This window comes from Protopterus annectens, chromosome 14.part0, assembly GCF_019279795.1.
Source record: "Protopterus annectens isolate FY-2018-M chromosome 14.part0, PAN1.0, whole genome shotgun sequence".
NCBI lineage: Eukaryota > Metazoa > Chordata > Ceratodontiformes > Protopteridae > Protopterus > Protopterus annectens.
In genome coordinates this window covers 905,639,316-905,660,477 of record NC_056748.1, presented here as the reverse complement: position 1 = coordinate 905,660,477, position 21,162 = coordinate 905,639,316, and the positions used below count along the sequence as shown (strand labels likewise).

The window sequence follows — 21,162 nt, the reverse complement described above, 5'->3', positions numbered from 1 at the left end:
AGTATTCAATCAAGTTAATTTCCTTACCATCCACTTTTTTTATCAAGCAAAATTTCCCTTACCCATTCACTACCTATCCCTTGGGGGATCGTGGTATATAAATCACGAACATAGATGGTGAGGTGTTGTTTAAGTTTACTATCCACGTTCATTGAGTGCTCCATTGGTGTGGAAATGTACAATTATTTAAGCATTGTGTGTCCACTAACACCAGTCATTTTTGGATTGCCAAAGATCCATAAGGATATGGAAAATCCACCTCTGCGCCCAATTGTTGATGGCAGACAATCCATCACCTTTGGTAGCGCTAAGGTCATGGATAGTAAAGTTAAACATCTTAGGAGTGAATTGCATATTTGTAGAGACTCTCGGGCTTTTCTTGATTCTGGTGCCAAGCTTCCCTATCATGAGGATTACAACTTCCTCACCATCCATGTTCGTGATTTATATACCACGATTCCTCAAGGGATAGGTAGTGAATGGGTAAGGGAATTTTTGCTGGATAAAAAAGTGGATGGTAAAGAAATTAACTTGATTGAATACTTGCTTGACTTGGTCTTGAGTAAAAAGAAGTTATGTACTTACCATAACGTTCCATGTGAGTTGTTTATCTCGTCTTTATTCTCACTGATGGGTTCGGAGCCGAAAGCAAAGCTCAAGGTTTGCCATTAGCTCGAGACCAAGCCCCTTACCCACAATGCACTGCTGTAATTACCTCAGATCTTGTTTGCTGCAAGTAACAGTATATAAATATATATACCCTTTTATTTATTTCTACCAAGAAACACTTCCCAAAAGAGAAGAAGAAATACTGAATAACCAGGATGGTACTAGCCTCTAAGTCAACAGTCAGCCAGGAGGGGGAAGGAGGGAGGGATGTGAGAATAAAAGCGAGATAAACAACTCACATGGAAAGTTATGGTAAGTACATAACTTCTTTATGTGAAGTTGTTAAATCTCGCCGTTTATTCTCACTGATGGGTAGCGTCCCTAGCACCCTCAATCTTGGGTGGCTCATGGAAGTATGCTCTTCAGTACTGTGGAACCAAAGGAAGACCTGTCCCTGGAAGCATTATCTACTTTGTAATGTGTGATAAAGGTATGAGGCTTAGACCAAGTGACTGCAGCACAAATATTGTCAAGGGGCAATTTAGCTTGGAAAGCAGAAGATGTAGAAATGACTCTGGTAGAATGAGCCTCAGGTTTGTGTGTCAATGGCATGCTCGCATTTTCAAAAACAAAGGATATACAATCTGATAACCATTTAGATAAGGTTGTTTTAGCCAATGGATTGCCTTTTCTGACTTCTGGGAAGGATACAAAAAGTTGATCTGATTTTCTAATATCCTTAGTTCTGTCAAGATAAAAATCTGAGCTGTCTGTGTACATCCAGTTTGTGCAGCATGCATACCAATTTGTTCAAGTGGTTGGGAAAAAAGACTGGCAGCTCAATGACCTGATTGATATATGATTCAGAACAGACTAAGTAAAAATGAGGGGGTTGTTCTGAGAGATACTCTATCAGCATGGAAAATCATGTAAGGTGGTCTGACAGATAATGCTTGTAAGTTCTGGCACTCTGAGGGCAGAAGTAATGGCCACTATAAAAATAGTTTTCCAGGATAAATATTTGAGATCACAAGAAGATGCTGGTTCAAAAGGGGGAAGGATAACTTGAGACAGCATAAAGTTTAAATTCCAGGGAGAATAGGGAATTTTGATATGAGGTCTCATGTGAAGAACACCTTTAAGAAAAGTCTTAGATAATTTATGGCCCATAACATTTGAGCCACCAAACCCACGGTGAAAATTTGAGATGGCAGCTAACTGGACTCGAACTGTAGCAGCTGCTGCCCCTTCCTTAAAAATCTTTGTCAAGAATTCTAAAATGGACGATAGGGGGACTCGGAAAGGGTCAATTTTTTGCGTGTTGTCCCAAATTGAGAACCTTTTCCATTTACTGCCATATAATTTTCTGGCAGATGGCTTGTGAGAAGACAAGAGAATTTGTCTTGTATCTTCTGAAATTGAATGAAGCCTGGCAATTAGGGGAAGTGGATTAGCCAAGCAGTCAGTTTCAGGGACTGCAGTGAAGGATGGAGGTCCACTGACAGGTGTGTCAGAAAGTCCAGAACTGGGTCCAGGATCCATGGATCTTCCAAAAGATGATGGTGGAGAAATGGGACCAAATCTGTCGAGGCCAGAAGGGGGCTACGAGGATAACAGTCCTTCCCAGTGATTTTGCTTTCTGTAAAAATCTGGGTATCAATGGGAAGGGTGCGAATGCATAAAGGAGACCCGGTCGTGTAAAAGTGCATCTCTTGGGGAATGGCTGGGAGGTGGTATTAGGGCAAAGTAGCTTCTGCATTTTGAATTGATGTGGCTGGCAAAGAGGTCGCAGCAAGGCTGGCCCCATTTGCAGAAAATCAACTCTGCAACCTGTTGTTTGAGAGACCACTCGTGAGGGAGCAATATCGCCCTGCTTAGCTTGTCCGCTATCACGTTGGATTTCCCCGGGATGTGCGTTGCTAACAGAAAATGCTGGGATGACACAGCCCAATGCCAGATCCTGAGGGCTTCTCGACAAAGGGGGGTAAGACTTGGATCTGCCTTGCTTGTTCAAGTACCAGACTACTGACATGTTGTCCATCTGAATTGCAACAGTTCCTAGAGGGAGAGAGCCCTGAAAGCACTGCAACGCCAGAAGTACCACTCTCAACTCTAGAACATTGATGTGCAGATGTGATTCTTGATCTGTCCATGTGCCTTGGGCAGTCTTTCCATGAAAACACCCCCCCATCCTATCAGGGAAGCGTCCGTGGTCACAGTGGCTACTGGGTGGGGGGGAGAACAAAGGGTCTTCCGATTGTTACATGAAGAGACGTCAACCACCACCGAAGGTCTCTCTTGTAAGAATTTGTGATGAGAATCATGTGGTGCATCGGCAGTTTCTGGTAAGACCACTGAGCAAAGAGGAGCCATTGAAGAATTTGCATATGCATCCTTGCGAGTGGTAAAGCCAGGATTGCTGCCGCCATCAAACCTAGTACCTTCAAGACCGCTGCTGCTGTAGCTTTGTTCTTTGACACCAGTGAGCTGACGTGTTAAGTGAGACTCTTTCGATAGGAAGACGTAGGGTGGTAGTTGAGGTATCTAACTCTGCTCCTATAAAAAAGGTATGCTGCGATGCCAATAAGGCAGACTTTTCGGAGTTGATTGTAATGCCTAAATGATAGAGTGTCAGAGTGCATTGTGTTGCCTGAGTCAGTTGATGCCTGGTGGTACCTGTGAGGAGCAAATAGTTTAGGTATGGAAACACCTGGAATCCTAGACGTCTCAGGTGAGCCGTGACCAATGCCATGCATTTGTGAACACTCTGGGGTGGTAGTGAGACCACAAGGCAGGGTTCGAAAATGGTATTGATTGTTTTCCAGCCGGAAATGCAAGTGATCTCTGGAGCATCTGTTCATCTTTATGTGATAGTACTCGTCCTTAAGATCTATAGAGCACATCCAATCGCCTTTCCCTAGGAAGGGAAGAATGGACTGAAGCGTGACCATTCGGAACTTCTTTTTCTTTACGAACTGGTTGAGTCTGCTGAGGTCCAAGATAGGTCTCCAGTCCCCTGTTTTCTTTGGTACCAAAAATAATCTTGAGAAAGTTCCGAATCCAACTTGGTCTGCTGGGACTGGTTGGATGACTCTTTTTCTAGCAATCTGTGGACCTCTACGATTGCTTGTTCCCGGAGATTGGGTGGAACATCTGGGATTCTGTTTACAGGAATGGGAGGGGTAGAGAACGGTATGAAATATCCTCTGGAAATGATGCTTTGTACCTACCTTTGTATCTCATGTTATGTTTAGCCAAGCTTCTGGATACAAAGACAAGTGACCCCCGACTGCCTCCAGAGCTGAACAGTCGGGCCCCCCTTTCAGGGGCGCTGGTAGGGTTGACTGGAGGACTAACGCCTGTCACCCTATTGCTGCGGACCCCCCTCTGCCATGGGGCGGCATCTTCCATTATAATCCCCTCCTCTGCCTCTAGAGGATGTTTCTCCACATGTGCCCTGAAAGGCTCCCTGTGCTTTTCGGAACCACATCTCCCCCCCCAGGGCCCTTGGGGTAGGGCTGAGTAGGGGTAGAAAAACGGACTCCAACGGCAGATAAGGTCTTGCCTTCCTGCTCACACCTGGTTAAAGTTTCCTTTACTTTAGGCCCAAACAGTGATGAGCCATCGAATGGGGTGTTGATAAAGGAAGACTTAAAGGGTTCCACAAAGGAACAGAGACGCATCCAGGCTCGTCTTCGAAGAGCAATGCCCGAACTAGCGGCTCTGCTTGAACCATCAGCTGCATAGGATATGAGATGCATGGATGAGTTTACCATTGAGTTTAGGGTAGCGAGCTGGGCGTTGACTTTGTCGCCCACCCCTGCAGCTACCGTACCGTGGAGAGTATCCCCTACCTCTTTCAGGAGATCTCTTTGTAGTCTCGTAAAATGGGTTAAGTAGCTCATTGATTGCAGAGAAAGTCGCTGAACTAAACATGTGTTTCCCATATCTATCCATGACCCTAGAATCTGTTAGGAGGATGGATAGATGTGGATGTCACAGACACTTCCTTTTTGGTGGCTGCAGCTACCACCATGGCATCAACAGGCACTCCCCTTTGTCAAAAATGGCTTGTCCACTGGGGCAGACATGAATTTATTCGGCTTGCGAGAAACAGGTTCCATGGCCTCCGGTGACTCCCACACCTTACAAGAGATCAGTTCCATGAGCTCGTCGTAAGGCAGAGACACCCTGGAAGTGGAAGGTTGAGACCCAAAAGCCTTTAAGAGCACGGACTCGTCCTCAGTAGGGGTCTTGGACTGCCAATCGTCCCCTCTGACTAAGGATCTCTAGTATCTCTGCAAAGGAGATATCCACAGAGGGGGATCGAGGGGACCCTTCTGACTCATCCAAGTCTGTGTCAGATGTCAAAGACTCCTGTGGGGAGTATAAGTGCCTCCTCTTGCATAGTCTCTTCCTGGGCACCTCCTCAGTGGGGGGATCTGGGGAGGTCTCAAAAGAGCAGGGGACACCCTGTGGGGGTACTTGAGGCTCAGGGTCTCTATGCTTAGGGGGACCGGTAGACAAAGAAGCAGACACAGGAGCTTGAGGGGAGAGGGAAGGTCGAACTGATGCTGACGTCTTTGGAGACAAAACTCTCCTCATAGCATCGAAGGCACCATGGCTCCGACGAAAAGTAGATGGACCCGAAAGTACCATCCGATCCTCCCACACCAAAACCATGGGCTCCAAGCCCGAGGTAGGAACCGAGCTCATCCAAGCCGAAGCCCCGAGAGGAAGAGTCAGCACTGACAACTCGGTCTGACTATCCTCCCTGGACCGATGGGAGAGCATCGGCTCCTAGAGTCCACGGTCGGCGCCGAGGACATCAGAGTAGATGGAGCCGATAACACCGGTGCGGGTATCGGCTCCAAGGGTTCGACAATCATCGGTTCGGTCTCCTTCTGCTCCGAGAGTCTAGTACGGCTTGGAGGAGGAGTAGACAAATCCGGTTCCATGGTCTTCGGCACAGACGAGCTGGTTGGGGCCGACAACAATTTGGCAAGTCCTGGTGCCTATAAAAGCTTCTGCACTAGCCGATCCATGTCCAAATCTGAAAGGCTGGCTGAAGACTTACATGAATGCACTGAAGGTGCTGACTGGAGCAGAGGAGAAGAGGGAACCTCAGTGATCGGCTCCAATACTGAGAGATGGCTCCGAATGAAAGGTACACTTGGTTCCGAGGTCTGTGGAACAGATGACTCTCCCTCTTAAGTTTTTGCCTTTTTTCCCCACTTTGGGGTCTGAAGATTTTGTGGATTTGGAGGACATGCCAGTACCTTCATGGCTACCCAACACCTCAGAAAAGGAATGCTGCAGTAATCCCCTGTCTATTAGCTTCCTCCTTCTCTCCAAGAGGACTCTTGAAGAAAAAGAATGGCAAATGCTGCAAGTGTCTTGGAGGTGTTTAGCCCCCAGACAGTAAGCACACTGAATGTGTCAGTCAGTGATGGACATTTTCTGCCCACAATCTGGGCATTTCTTGAATCCCAATTTAAGATGGGACTTTTCCTTGTCATCAGACACAGTAAAGGTAAAACAAACCAGTATACTGCAAAAAACTAATACAGTAAAGTCCTTACTTTCCTTGTAAAGGCCCACAAAACAACTAAGCCCAACCCGGGCACTATCTATAACAATTAACTATATTTTACAAATACAGGGCTAAAGAGGCCCACAGAGAAAAAAACTGATTAGAAAAGAGATTAATAACTCTAAATAGGGCTAAAAGGACCACACAAAACAACTAAGCCAACAGGGCACTAACTATCCGAAACTATAGATTCTATTAAAATTTTAAACACTAACATACAACTATCTATATGAAAATATCTAAGACAAAAAGAAAGTTTTTTTTATCAAAACTTGCTGTTTTTTTTCTCACAAATGGTCCGAGCTAGCTGGATCACCGGGATCTCTCTTGCCGCAGCAAACTAGATCTGAGGTAATTCCAGCAGTGCGTTGTGGGATAAGGGGCTTGGTCTCGAGCTACTGGCAAACCGTTAGCTTTGCTATCGGCCATGCCAGAGCCAACGATCAGCTCCAAACCCATCAGTGAGAATAAACGGTGAGATTTAACAACTTCACATTAATTATTTCATGTTTAACCATGATTATTATTTACAGAAAACGGGTGTAGCAATGGGTTCACCCTGTGGAGCTACCTTTGCTAATATGGTTATGGCCCACTGGGAGAGAACTTTTCTCTTCAAAGATGCTATGTTTAAACAGAGGGTAGTATGGTACACCTGGTACCTGGATGATATTTTTATCATCTGGAATGGTGATTCTGTACTGGCATCGGACTTTGTCAAGCGCATTACCAAGTTTACTGGGTTCCTGGGTTTCACTTGGGAATTCAGTAGTGATAATATCACTTATTTGGACATTGACCTATACAAAGATCAGTTTAATATGTGGTATTTATCGAGGATTTTTAGGAAGCCTACTTATTCAAATGCCTTCCTACATTTTTCAAGCTCACATCCTTACCACCAGAAAAGAGCAGTTGTGAAGGGCCAATTAGTGAGGGCTGCTAAGATGGTTTCACTTGAGTCTGAATTTTTGATGGAATGTGATTTATTAATGAAAATGTTCACTAAAAGGGGATATCCTACAGGCCTTTTTATCCAGTTGATGGATGAGGTTCATCTTAAAAGGAAAGCGGGAATTTATAAACCCATGCTTCCTGAGAACAGTGTGGTGACTGGCTTTCATGCACACAATGATAAGAGGTCTGAACCCCTGCATTTTCAATCTGAACATGTAATTAGTATTGACTCCTCTGTGGGGGATTCCCCTTTAGCAGCCCTAAGAGTTGAAGTCCCTGGTACGGACGTGGCTATAACTACCAGCTTCATTACCACCTTTTCAATGGACGTACCATTATTAAAGGTGATTTTAAATAAAAATTGGTGCTTCCTTTTGGAGGACCCTTGTATTGGGAATAAGTTGGGTGACCTACCAAAAATTATTTTCAGGAAGGGTTGTAATTTGAAGCTCAAACTGGAAAGATTTATGGTCACAAATTAATTTCATTGCGGTATGGTGAAATGTGGGAGGTGTCGTTCTTGTAAATATGTGAATGTGACTAAATCATTCAATGTTCGGAATAAGTGGTTTTGCTTGAAAAGTAAATTTAATTGTGAATCTAGCAAAGTGGTATATTTAGCTTTGTGCCAGGGTTGTTCTGCTTTCTAGGTCGGTAAGACTGAAAGGTGTTTGAAGCAGAGAATCTATAAGCACGTTTATGAAATGAATAAACTGAATTTGAACAATGCTTTGGCTAGGCGTGTAATGTCTTTCCCTACACATCAATTTCTGTTTTCTGCCATTGACAAAATAGGAGAGAATTGTAGGGGTGGACCCTGGTCTTTAAGATTGGATGAGAAAAGAGTTGTCTTGGCAATTAAGGCCCAATGTAAATGCACCCCCGGGCCTCAATGACTTTCTTTCCATTAAATGCATTCTTAAACTGAAATCCCTTGAAAGATGAATTCTGATTTTCTAGTTTATGTATTTATTTTATTTATTACATTGATGCATTTATAATTTTCAAAAGTTTGTTTTTAGAGAATATTATATGCACTTTTGGAAATTATGCAACGTTTAATATTTAGTTGAGATGTTCATGTTAAAGTCTGCATTTTATGTGAAGAAAGGGTTTATTGAGCTTTCTATATATATATATATATATATATATATATAAATATATATATATATATATATATATATATATATATATATATATATATATATATATATATATATATATATATATATATAAATATATATATATATATATAAATATATATATATATATAAATATATATATATAAATATATATATATATATATATATAAACTTTTTCCCTTTAAAAGTGGTCATGGAACTCAATTTAGTTGTTGGTGATGTAATTAATTGTTTGTATTTAATGAAGCAGTGTTGCTTGTACTTTGTCTGAAGAAATTTGCTTATGTCAGTAAACGAAAGCACTAACATTTATTTCTTGTGGCTCAGAGTTTTTTCGCCTATTTGTGTTTCTTTGGTTCGTTTAACTTACTTGGTTTTCTTGAAGTTCTGAACTTCTTCTAGCAGATGTAACAGCAACTAAATTACAGTTTTCCAGGACAAATATTTTAAATCACATTTAGCTGCCGGTTCAAAGGGAGAATGTGCTAAGGCCTGCAGAACCAAATATAAATCTCATGGTGGCATAAGATCTTTATAAGGAGAAAAGTCCAAACCAGAAACAAAAAACAAAAGGGCACAGGCAGAAAGGCAATCAGGAATTTATTCCACAAAAAACATATTGCCAATAACCATGGTCACAGTTTGGGGTTTTGTGTTTTAGAAGCGGTGGAGCAGCATCCCAGGGGTGGCCCTTGGTTCATTGTTTTGGAAAAGAGGGAATTGTGGTGGCAAATTGTCTTTAATGCCTCGACTTTCCTTGGTTTAAATGAGGTTATTAGTATTAATTCTTTGTTAAAAATGGAAGGTTTATGTTGAATAATTTGTTTATAATGTATATTAGTTAATGTTCATTTATAACGTATTACATTTTAATTCATATATGTTATTAATTTTTAACTTTTTGGTCTTAATTGTTTTGTATCACATGATTTGCAGAGGGTATTTAAGTTGCCACAAGCTTTGTTTAATATGTCTGAAAATGTTTATATGACGAAAGCTCTTACTGTGGATGTCTTTTTTGGGGAATAAATTCCTGATTGCCTTTCTGCCTGTGCCCTTTTATTTTTTGTTTCTGGTTTGGACTTTGGTTAGTGGTTGTTATGGCTTCGGGCAGTTCTGGTTCCCCGGATACACTCCAACTAGCTAAGGATTTGAGTGCTGTGCAAACCTCTCTGCACAATCTTCCTTTAATTGTACAGCAACTCACACAGAAAAGACAGGTTTGGTGTGCCTAATACTGGGGATGAGTGGAGTATTACTTCAGTTTCCAAGTTACATTGTTGTTTGGAAATACTACCCGGACAACAACAGTTTTTTCAGCAACGAGTGCAATGTTCTCAATATAATTTTGTGAACGGTTCCCCTGCCTTAGTGAACCTCAAGAGCTGGTTTAATACTTCAATTAATTTTAGTGTTAATTCCGAAGGATTTTCTCCCTCTATTGCCCATTATCTCAGTGAATTTCAGCAGAAGCTCCTTTGGTTCCATAAGTTACAACATGAAAAAGTACAGTTGTGTACACTTACCATAAATGTAGATGTTCGAGTGTATTCACTGCTGCAGTCATCACATCTGGCTTATCTGCCTGCAGGTAGCACTCAGCTGGCCTAAATACCAGAGTCTTCGGATTTCTGCATCAGATGCTGCCGCTTCTTCCCTGACGTCAGGTCATCAGGGGTATAAAACATGCAGCCAATGCTATTACATCAGTTTTTCTTGCCCCAGATGTCAGGTGCCCCCACAATAGGAAGCAATTGTATGGTATGGTACACCCCCATCAAAAAGCAAAGACACGCCAAAAAAATAAATGTACCAACAAGAAGGAAAGGTAGAGCCAAGAGAAGTCAGGGGGCTGGAGGGAGGGTAACCAAGACTGCAACAGTGAATACACTCCAATATACACAACTGTACTATGTTCTTCGTGTTTCACTGTTGCAGTCATCACATTTGGGTTGATTCCCAAAGCTAAGGAAGGGAGGAGGATGTTAAAGAGCATTAGGGCCAGCTATTAAGCCCTGCAAGACTGCAGTGGCAAATCCAGCTCTGGATTTAGAAAAGATAGGCATGTGGTAATGCTTGGTGAAGGTATGTACAGAGCTCCACTTAGCAGCTTCTAGGATGTCCCTGGTAGGGACTCCTCTGAGAAATGCCGCAGAGGTAGAAGCAGCCCTGGTGGAATGTGATCTTATCCCCGTAGGGGTAGGTTTTCCATGGTGCCTGTAGCAGAAATTAATGCAATGGGCTATCCATCTGGAAATGGTTTGCTTTGAAATGGCCTTCCCCTCTGCCCCTGCAGCAAAGCCAACTAGCAGCTGTTCAGATTTTCTGAGAGGCTTAGTCCTGTCCAAATAGAATCAAAGTTGTCTGTGCACATCCGGAGAGTGCAGTATTCATTCCCCTTTTTGTGGATAAGGGAAAAAAGGCAAATGAATGGACTGATTTAGGGCCACACTAGATACCACCTTGGGCATAAAGGAAGTATTAGTCCTGAGGGAAACCCTGTCTGCATGGAAGATAATGAAGGGTTCAACTGCAATGAGGGCCTGTAATTCAGGCACTCTTCTTGCTGAAGTGATGGCTAGAAGGAAGACTGTTTTCATAGGAATTTCAACTCTGCTGTTGCAGCTGGCTCAAAGGGGGGAACAGTGAGCTTTTCTAATACAAAGTTAAGGTCCCAGGCTGGAATGGGAGCTCTCTGGGGGAGGGGGGGGTCTTACATTTTTGGCCCCTCTAAGGAATTGTTTTAGCAAGGGGTGAAAGAAGAGAGGTGGCTCAATATTATAATGTGTTGAAATGGCAGAGGCATGAAATTTAATTGACGAGAAGGATAGGCCCTTGTGGAGCATTTCTCTTAAGTACTCTAGAATATGAGGTAAGCTGGGCACCGTTGTGCTCATCCCCTGTGCCTGGCTCCAGGAACAGTATCTTCTCCACTTTCCAGCATAGGATTTTCTAGTACTAGGCTTCCTTGACTCCAGAATGAAATCCAGCACCTGCGTACTGAGGGATGCTAGAGGAGAGCTCAAGGAATTAGCCAGGTTGCAAGGTTCAGGGTTTGAAGCTGAGGGTGCAGAATCTGGCCTGCCTGCTGGGACAGCAGGGAAGGGGTCTGAGGCTGGTGCCATGGTTGTAGCAGTGTCATACTGCCAAGAGGGGCATGGCCAGTCTGGTGCAATCAGTATTGTCCTTGGCTTGTCCTCTTTGATCTTTAGTCGAACCTTCGAGAGGAGAGGAAGAGGGGAAAGGCATAAGCAGAGAGGCTTCCCAGGTAAAGGACAGGGCATCCACTTTCCAAGCTTGACTGTGGGAAGTTCTTGTGCAGAATTTGTTCAACTGGTAGTTCTGTGGGAAGGCAAACAGATCTACCTCTGGAGACCCCCATTTGTTCATCAAGAGGTTAAATATTTTGGGTTCTAGTTTCCATTCGTGTGGGTCCATGAGATTTCTGCTCAAGTCATCTGCCAGTGAATTTAGTTTGCCTGGCAGGAATTGTGCTTGTAGGTGTACTTGGTAGCTCAAGGCTGTGTTCCACAGAGCAATGGCTAGTCTGCAGAGAGAGTACGAGTGGGTTCTCCCCTGCTTATGTACCACATAACTGTGGTGTTGTCTGTCTTTACCAATAGTTGTCCAGGAAGAATATGGTCTTTGAAGGCTGTCAGAGCATTATGTATAGCTAACATTTCTTTTTGATTGATATGCAGGTGCATCTGTCTTGGGTTCCATTTGCCCTGAATGCACTGCCCTGCCATGTGAGCCCCCCATGCATAGTCTGATGCGTCTGTTCGGGTTTGGGCAGCAGGAGGTAGAGTGAAAGGGAGTCCCTTGTTGTGGCAGCAGGCCTCTGCCCACCAAAGGAACTCTGTCTTCATACAAGGAATGACAGAAATCATTGTTTCCAGGTCCTGAGAATGTTGATACCATTGGGGTTTCCTCATATGTAGTCTTGAATATGGAATTAGAAGAATGCAAGAGGCCATGAACCCTAGAGCTTGCAGTATTTTCCTTGCAGATACCTGGGGTTTTGTGGCCAATAGCTTGAAGTAAGTTGTCAAATAAACTTGTTTCTCCGGAGTGAGGAATGCCATCTGGGAAGTTGTGTTCAAGCTTGCTCCCAGGAATACAATCTATTGGCAGGGTACTAGGTGAGATTTCTTTTCATTGATGGTGTACCCCAGTGAGGTTAGAAGTTTCTTTACAAATGCCAGGTGTTGTAATAGCAAGTCCTGGCTTTCTGCCTGAATCAGACAATCGTCCAAGTATGGGTAAATTTGAATATTTCTATGCCTGCAAAATGCAATGGCTGGAGCTAGACACTTTGTGAACACCCTGGGCAGAGTAGATAAATCAAAGGGAAGTGCAGAGAACTGAAAGTGCATGGAGCCCGCCCTGAAACATAGGTATTGTCTGCAGGATCCTCTTATTGGGATGTGGCGGTAAGCTTCCTTTAAGTCTAGGGTTGCCAGCCAGGTATCCTTGGCTAGCATAAGAAGAAGCTGTTGAAGAGTTAGCATTTTTAATTTTGGAACCACAAGAAAGGTGTTGAGAATAGAGAGGTCCATGATAGGACGGCAGGTGTTGTCTTTTCTGGGTACTAGAAAAAGGTTTGAATAAAAACCTTGTTCCCTTTGTTCTGCTGGGACAGGTTGAAAAGGCCTGATACTGAGAAGAGTGAAAACCTGCAGTTGGGCCTCCGCCCACTGATTTGGGGGGGGGGGGTAGGTCTGGCCAACCATTTGGGGATGGTAGTGTGTGGAAGTGGAATCTGTATCCTTGGGGAAACTATGTTCAAAACCCATTTGTCCTGGGTAATGAGTTCCCATTTTTTTGCATGCAGGGCAAGCTTTCCTCCTAAGGGAGCAGGTAGTTAAGCAGGGCTTGGAAGTGTGGAAGCCAAGTCACTGTGCCATTTTTACGTAGGGGGTTGGCTTATTACTCCCTGCTTTGGAAGTGGGAGCCCCCCACTGCTTAGATCTGTGTGTAGCCTGAGACTGTAGCCTAGGTGGTCTACTGTTCCTGGGTTTGGACTGAGAAGGCCTGGAAGGGACTGGAAAGGACCAGTTCTTTGAAGGCCAATGTCTACTGAGTCTGGGAGGCTGTACTTGTAGGAAATCTTTAACAGTTTGCATAGAATTAGCTTTTTCCTCCATCCTTTTGAGGACGACTTCTGCTTTGTTGCCAAAAAGGTGGTCTTGGTTTAAGGGAGCATCCAGTAATTTAGCTTTAAGACGATCTGGCAAGTTTTGTTCCTTAAGCCAAGCATGCCTTCTAAGTACAGACCCAGTGACAGAAGCCCTGCAAGATGCTTCTAAAGGGTCAAAACCACACTGCAAAGTATGTTTACCAACTTGTTCTGCAGAATGCATTAAATCTTGTAATTCTTTGTGTTCAGCACAGTCAGGAATCAACATCATTTTCTGTTTAAGTAGTCCCATAATATGCTGCTGATACTTTAACCTATGAAACTGGTAATTTAAAGCCCTAATGGCTAAAGTAACAGAAGTGTATACCTTCTTAGCCCATCTGTCTAAGGCTCTAGAATTTCTATCAGAAGGGGTAGGATTTTTGGCAGCAGTAGCCTTAGTGCCTTTTGGTCCTTGGGAAATGGTCTCTGGATCCGCAGAAGGATTCTTGAAAAGGAACTTGAGAGAGCCAGGTACTCTGTAGTACCTGTCAGGTTTTCTGGGAGCTGGAGGCAAAGTGTCTGGGGTAAGGCTAGATTCCAAGAAAGCATTATCTACAATGTCCAGAACAGGAGGATCAGCTAAAGGCCTGTGTTGAGGCAGGAGTAAGATTTCCCCAAGTCTCTTTTTGGAATCAGAGTAATCCTGGCTTTCCCAGCAGAAATGCTCCCTAAGAGTATGCAAGGTTTCACCGAAAGAAAAAAACTCTGGAGGGGAAGCAAAGGGAATGGAATCATCTGCTTCTGAGTCCTCATAAGTAGATAAGGGCAAATCCTGGTAATCAGAAGGAGCAGAAATATCAGATTCCTGATCAGAAGAATCAGAAAGAAAATCAGTTCTAGGTCACTTGGAGGGGGAAGGCTGGCTTCCCCTAATTAAGGTAATAAGGTCTTCAGCCATTCTAAGCATTAGTTTATTTTTGTTTGCAACTCATAGAGGCCTTCAAAATCCTTAAACAACCTGAGAATACCCCAGCACTAAAAAACTTAATGACTCCCTACTCCAATCTAAGCTGCCTTCGCTCAGCAAACAGGCTCCTTCTCCAAACAACTAAATCTCTCAACCTAGGTGGTGACGTGCTATTTGCAAACACCACTGGTAAAATATGGAACTCTCTCCCAAATAACATCACGCTTGCAACTTCTCTAAGTCAATTCAAAAATAGTCTAAAACTCCACTTCAAGTCACACTGGCTATGTCCTTGCTCAAACCCAGACTAGCTCTGTGCCATTAACTAAAACATAAACAACTAGCTAAGATGGTAAGTACTTTGTATACTGTGATAAAGAAATATGTATCCTGTCTAACTCTATGTCATTATACTGCCTACCGTCCTTGCTAATATGTTATTAATGTTACATTTGTAGTAATCTCAGAAATAGTAATGGCAGTCTTGTACTTGTATGTAAATAGCCTATGTTTTTGTTAAGTTTTTTCAGCTCATTTACTGTACCTAATTATCAATGTAACTCTGTTGGAGCTTTTCTCCCCGGGCCTCCACTGAAAAAGGACATGTATCCAGTCGGACCATCCCAGTTAACAAATGTAAAATAAATAAATAATAAATAAATTGTTTTTGAGGCATATGGGGCTGAGTCTGTGGTTTTGATCATCGGTTTTCTAGGCGTAGTACGAGTTTTTGGCCTGAGGAATTCAGAACTTCTGGATGGAAACGATGGCATCGGTTTAATATCAATGTCTGTAGGCCTGAATACACCCTCAGAAGCCGGTGCATGCACAGCAGCTCTGGACAGATCCAAGGTAGAGACATCCGCAGGTTCCACAGTCTAAGAAGCATTTTGCGGCATACCGGACTCCGAATGGTTTGCAGTAGAGGACTGCGAATCTGAAGTAGTGGTGTATCAGGGGCTGCGAAAGCACCTCACTGAGTACTGGCGGACTGGCGACTAGCTTAACGGAAGCGTCGTCGGCAGTTTTGGACCTATGCGGTCTGTCTCTGTCTTTATCCTTATGTTTTTTCGGAAGATCGGTAGTCGGATGGCTTAACAAAGCCACTTCGGAGTATGTAGATCAAGTACGAAAGTAATTGGCTGCAAAAATGACCCGATGACAAATAGTTTGTGCGTTGAACAAGGCACAAAACCGAAAGCGAGGGATGTCGTGGTCTGGGCCTAAACAGGAGATGCAGTAAGAATGAAAATCTCTATGAGTTATTTGCTTTCCACAGGTAAGACAATTGTTAACTTTTTCTGACATCGGGCTGAGCAAGAAAAAGGATCCCCAATGGGGTACTTATCTTTTTTGAAGACTTAAATTTCAGGAGACGGCCGACCGGCACTTGCAATCTGCTTGTGCTTTGGGCACCGCACGGCAAGAGAGATTTATGTAATGGCATCGGCTGCATGTTTTATACCCCCAACGACCTGACGTCAGGGAAGAAGCGACAGCATCCGACGCAGAAATCCAAAGACTCTGGTATTCAGGCCAGCTTAGGGCTACCTGCAGGCAGATAACCCAAATGTGATGACTGCAACACTGAAACACGAAGAACATACTCTATTTACTTGAATGCATAAAGTTGAACTTGGTACGTAAGGGTCTTTGATGTTGGAAGTACCCTACGGTTTAGTGGACTGTTTCCCTTTACATCAGGATTTATTTGCTATGTTTGACTGGCATGGTTTTGAATTAACAGAGTTGCTGGTCAAACAATCACAACGAGAGGGATATTTTGCAACAAGAAATTAAACAACTGGACAATTATGCAACACAGTGCTTTTACTAATTAAAAAAAAAAAAAAAATCAGTCCTATTACGAGGTTGATAAAACTTTTACATCAAATTTACAGAGGAAATCTAAGAAAATAAAAAGGGACCAATCAAATATGACAACAGCGTGGCTTATCCGGTTCCTCCTGGTGGGCAGCAGAGACTGGATGATGTGTTCCATGACGATCCAAGGGGCGTTACTACTCCACAACGTGACCTGCATGGCTCTGAGGATGACCCTTTAGAGCAGGTAGTTAAGGAGTTTGGTGCGCCTGCAAAACAAAAGGCAGGGGGGGCTATATTCATCCTCAGAATTTGGATTGACGGGATCAATTTCAGCAGAGGAAGAACTCATGCAGACTGACGCAGAATCGTTACACACGTTAGATGTATTGCAGCTTAGAGGTACTGTGTGCGTTATTTCAAACAGCTTAAATGATTTTTTTTTATTTATAATTACAGTGCCTTTGATTTCACAGTGGAGCATGCTGATTTATTCAGTAAGGGATATACATCTGCCCCTTCTAAAGCTGTTGATGTGATTAAATTGATTTCAAAGTTGAAATTGTTCACAAGAAATCTGAACTTGAAATTGTCGTTTGAAGGAAATGAACAATTATTTCTCCAGTTGTGTTTGCGAGTCCCCAGTACTATTAACCCTGACTTGCATCTGGCTTTCGATTTGTTTCAGCATGTCTGTGAGTTGGACATTAGACAATTGGTTAGGAAAAATAAGTTACGTCTTACCATAACGTTCCATCTGTATTGTTGATTGTCGTTCAGTCATTACGCATGGGTATCTGTTCCAACCTCGGAACCGAGCCGGCCACTTTCCAAGCTTGCATCAGCTTCAAACTCTCCAGCTAAACTCTTACCCACAAACCCCCTCTCTCCCTGTTACCTCAGATTGAGTTTGCAAGTCAAAGAAGGTAGAGGCTACCGCTGGTGAAATAACCTAAGATAACCGGATGTTGAGATCCACTAGAAACCACAGGAGGGGGAAGGAGACAGGGTCTTAATGACTGAACGAGGTTCAACAATACAGATGGAACATTATGGTAAGACACAACTTCTTTATCTGATATTGTTAATCCTCGTTCATTCCTTACACATGGGACAGAGTCTCTAGCTACCTCTATTCCTGGGAGGCTCTCATGGAAGGACATTCCTGGGCACCATAGAACTGAAAGATGCTCTTCCCCTGGAGGCCAAATCCAATTTGTAATGATTCATGAAGGTAGGAGGCATAGCCCAAGTTGCAGCTGCACAGAAGTCAGGTAAAGAAGCTCTGGCATGGAAGGCAGCAGAAGTTGCCACCAACCTTGTTGAATGAGCTTTCATGGTAGTAGGCAACGAGATATTGTGTTGTTTATAAATGAAGATCACACAGTCCTTCAACCATCTAGCTAATGTGACCTTCGCAACAGCAGATCCTAATCTAGGTCCAGAAAAAGCCAAAAATAACTGGTCAGATTTACGAAAGGGCCTAGTCCTGTTTAAGTAAAAACGGATTTGCCTGTGGATATCTAGGGTATGTAGGCAATACTCTCCTCTGTTCAAATGATTGGGACCACTTGACGCCAGGATAACCCAAGTGTAATGACTGCAGCAGTGTAACACGATGAATATCTGGCAATTTAATGGCTTGATTAACAGACATTTCAGAGATCACTTTAGGCAGAAATGACGGATTAGTTCTCAGAGACACTATCTCTATGAAAAATCAAGTATGGACTCTTGATACATAAAGCTTGAAGCTCAAAAATAAGTCTGGCAGAAGTAATGGCGACCAAAAACAAGGTTTTCCATGACAAATACTTGAGGTCGCAAGAGCTGGTTTGAAAGGTGGCATTGTCAGAGCTTGTAGAACTAATGATAAATCCCATGGTTTAATAGGTTCTCTAAAAGGTGGCTTCAGATGAGTCACACCTTTTACGAAGGTCTTGCACAATTTGTGGGACATAAGAGAGGAATCTTGGACACCCTCATGAAAATTAGAAATTGCAGCCAAATGAACTCTAATGGTACAGGTCGACAGACCCGAATGAAAAAGGTCAGCCAGATAGTCTAGTATTATCAAAAGAAAAACGAGTCGAATGGTAGGAGAAAGCTGAAATAAGCAAATACGAATAACGTAATGCTAAGGCAACTAAAAACTAATATGGTAAGCACTTTCAGTGGTAAAAGCTTTAAATAGATAACATATTAATTTTGCATAAAAGATTTTGAATTTGATACTGTACCTTTTTGTTGATTAAGTTTGAAACAGTAACATTTACACAGTTTTTTATATAGATAAAAATATGGACTTTGTTTTTGGTCATATATTCAGTATTATTATGATCAGATTTTGGTCTTTAAAGAGCATGCAATTAATTATTTATTTTTTACATATTACTATATATTTTTTATGTGTCTATATTTAGCTAAATATCTTAGTTCTTACAGTAAATTTATGTCATTATCACATATTATACATTTTCAGTTTTGCCCTAGTAGCTTTTTAAAATGTGATTTTTTAGTATAACATTTACACGTTATACATATATATTTAGTGTTATTTATAAATTGAGTATTATGTACTTAATATTGTAACATTTTAGAGCAGGTTTCATACTGTTTAAATATTGTACTTTTATCTGGTTTTATTTTTATTGGTTGATTGAATGACTAATTGATAATTAACTACAAGCTATATAAGCATCAGTTTTATGTTGTTCTGGGTCTGAAGAAGGTGGAATATTTTTACCACTGAAAGCGCTTACCATATTAAAGTTTTTAGTTGCTTTAGCATTACGTTATTCATATTTGCTATTTCAGCTTTCTCCTACCATTCAACTCGTTTTTCTTTTGATTTTTAGTAATTTTTTGGTTTTCTTGGTTTTTTGTTGGATATCATGGCGAGTGGGAGTGGAGATGAGGAAAGCAGTTCGCAACTACTGTTTCCATCAACATCTGAGGAACTTAATGCTATTATGGGTCACAGTCATAACAGCAACTCCAACGAAGCGAATGCTGTTGGGAATTTAACCATATTGGTAAACATGCTTCTTGGGAAAGTTGAGGCACTTTCCCAGAAGTTTGAGCAAGGTACAAGAATGGTCAATACCTCCAGTATGGCAGAAAAGTACAGTTTTGTACCTACCATAAATGTAGATGTCCGATAGACATGCAACTGCAGTCATAACATGTGGGTTGTCCTGCCTCAGGCAGCCCTCGGTCGGCCGGATTCCAAAGTCTGGGTCCGACGTCGGCTGATGTCGCATTTCTCTCTGACGTCAGAGCGGCTAGAGTACATAAGCATCAGCCGACGCCATTTTCTTCAGTGTTTCTTGCCCCAGATGCCAGGTGCCCTCCAAGGAAGGCTGTAATCAAATTGGAAGACAAAAACAGGATTCCAAACAAATAAATGAGCAATAAAACAAATACACCATAACATATATCCCCAGCTAAGAGTAACAGGGATAGGAGTGGACCCTAGGCATAGAGGGGTATGGAGGGAGGGAAAATCCGACTGCAGTTGCATGTCTATCGGACATCTACATTTATGGTAGGTACAAAACTGTACTATGTCCTTCAAGAATGCAACTGCAGTTATAACATGTGGGTAGAATACCATAGCTTAGCTGGGGGAGGAGGAATGCTCTAGGAAAGAGATGGTGTGGCAATCAAACCCTGCAGGACTGCCGAAGCAAAGCCTGCTCTGGATCTGGAGTATAGAGGGAGATTGTAGTGTTTGGAGAATGTATGCATGGAGCTCCAAGTAGCAGCTTCTAGAATGTCCTTGGTAGGCACCCCTCTTAAGAATGGTGTAGAGGTGGCTGTAGCTCTGGTGGAATGTGGTCTGACATTGGCTGGAACAGTTTTTCCATGAAAGGAATAACAGAATCTGATGCAATTTCCAATCCATTTAGAAATAGTCTGTTTTGAAATTGCTTTTCCTTGGACTGCAGGGGCGTAAGCTACAAAAAGTTGTTCAGACTTCCTACTGGCCTTGGTTCTGTCCAGGTAGTATCGAAGTTGTCTGTGAATGTCCAAGGTATGCAACAGTCTTTCCCCCTTATTCTCAGGATTGGGGAAGAAAGCAGGCAGATGAATGGCTTTAAAGAAACCCTAGATACCACCTTTGGCATAAAAGTAGGGTTGGTCCTTAATGAAACCCTGTCTCTATGAAAAATAATAAAGGGTGGTATTGCCATTAGGGCCTGTAGCTCCGAAACCCTTCTTGGTGAAGTAATTGCCAACAGGAAAGCTGTCTTCCATGAGAGAAATTGCAAGTCAACTGAAGCTGCTGGCTCAAATGGAGGTAGAGTCAGTTTTTCTAAGACAAAATTGAGGTCCCAGGCTGGCACTGGGGCCTTTCTTGGTGGCTTAATCTTCTTGATTCCCCTGAGGAATTGTCTTAGTAAGGGGTGAGAAAAAACAGGAGGATCAGTGTTGTATCTAGCTGAAATAGCAGATGCATGTATCTTTATGGAAGAATATGAGAGGCCGTTCTTTAACATATCTGCCAAATATTCCAAGATGAGTGGGATGTTCAACAATGATGCATCATGTCCCTTGCTGGTATTCCAATTGCTGAATCTTTTCCACTTTGCTAAGTAAACCTTTCTGGTGGATGGTCTTCGAGCCTCTGTTAGTATCCGCTGAACTTCCTTGGAGAGAGATAAGCTGAAGTTATTTATGGGATCTCCCAGGCTGTTAGCTGCAGTGTCTGAAGATTTGGATGCAGTGTTTCGAAATTGTGTTGAGTCAAAAGTAGAGGCCACTGGGGGAGGGCCCACCTCCTGGTGTGACATATGCTCAGTAGTAGTGGGTACCAGTGTTGTCTTGGCCAATCCAGAGCTATTATGATTCCCTTGGGCTTCTCTGCTTTGATCTTTAGTAATACTGAGGTCATCAGTGGCAGAGGTGGGAATGCATAGACTGCTAGGGAGTTCCAGTTCAATGA

At 42.7% G+C, this 21,162-nt stretch overlaps 1 protein-coding gene across 6 annotated transcripts in view; it reads right to left on the bottom strand.

Moving 5' to 3' along the window:
• The window catches only part of IDE (insulin degrading enzyme), a 3,524,264-nt gene that overhangs the window by 1,408,692 nt on the left and 2,094,410 nt on the right, over positions 1-21,162 (bottom strand). The window lies entirely within an intron of this gene.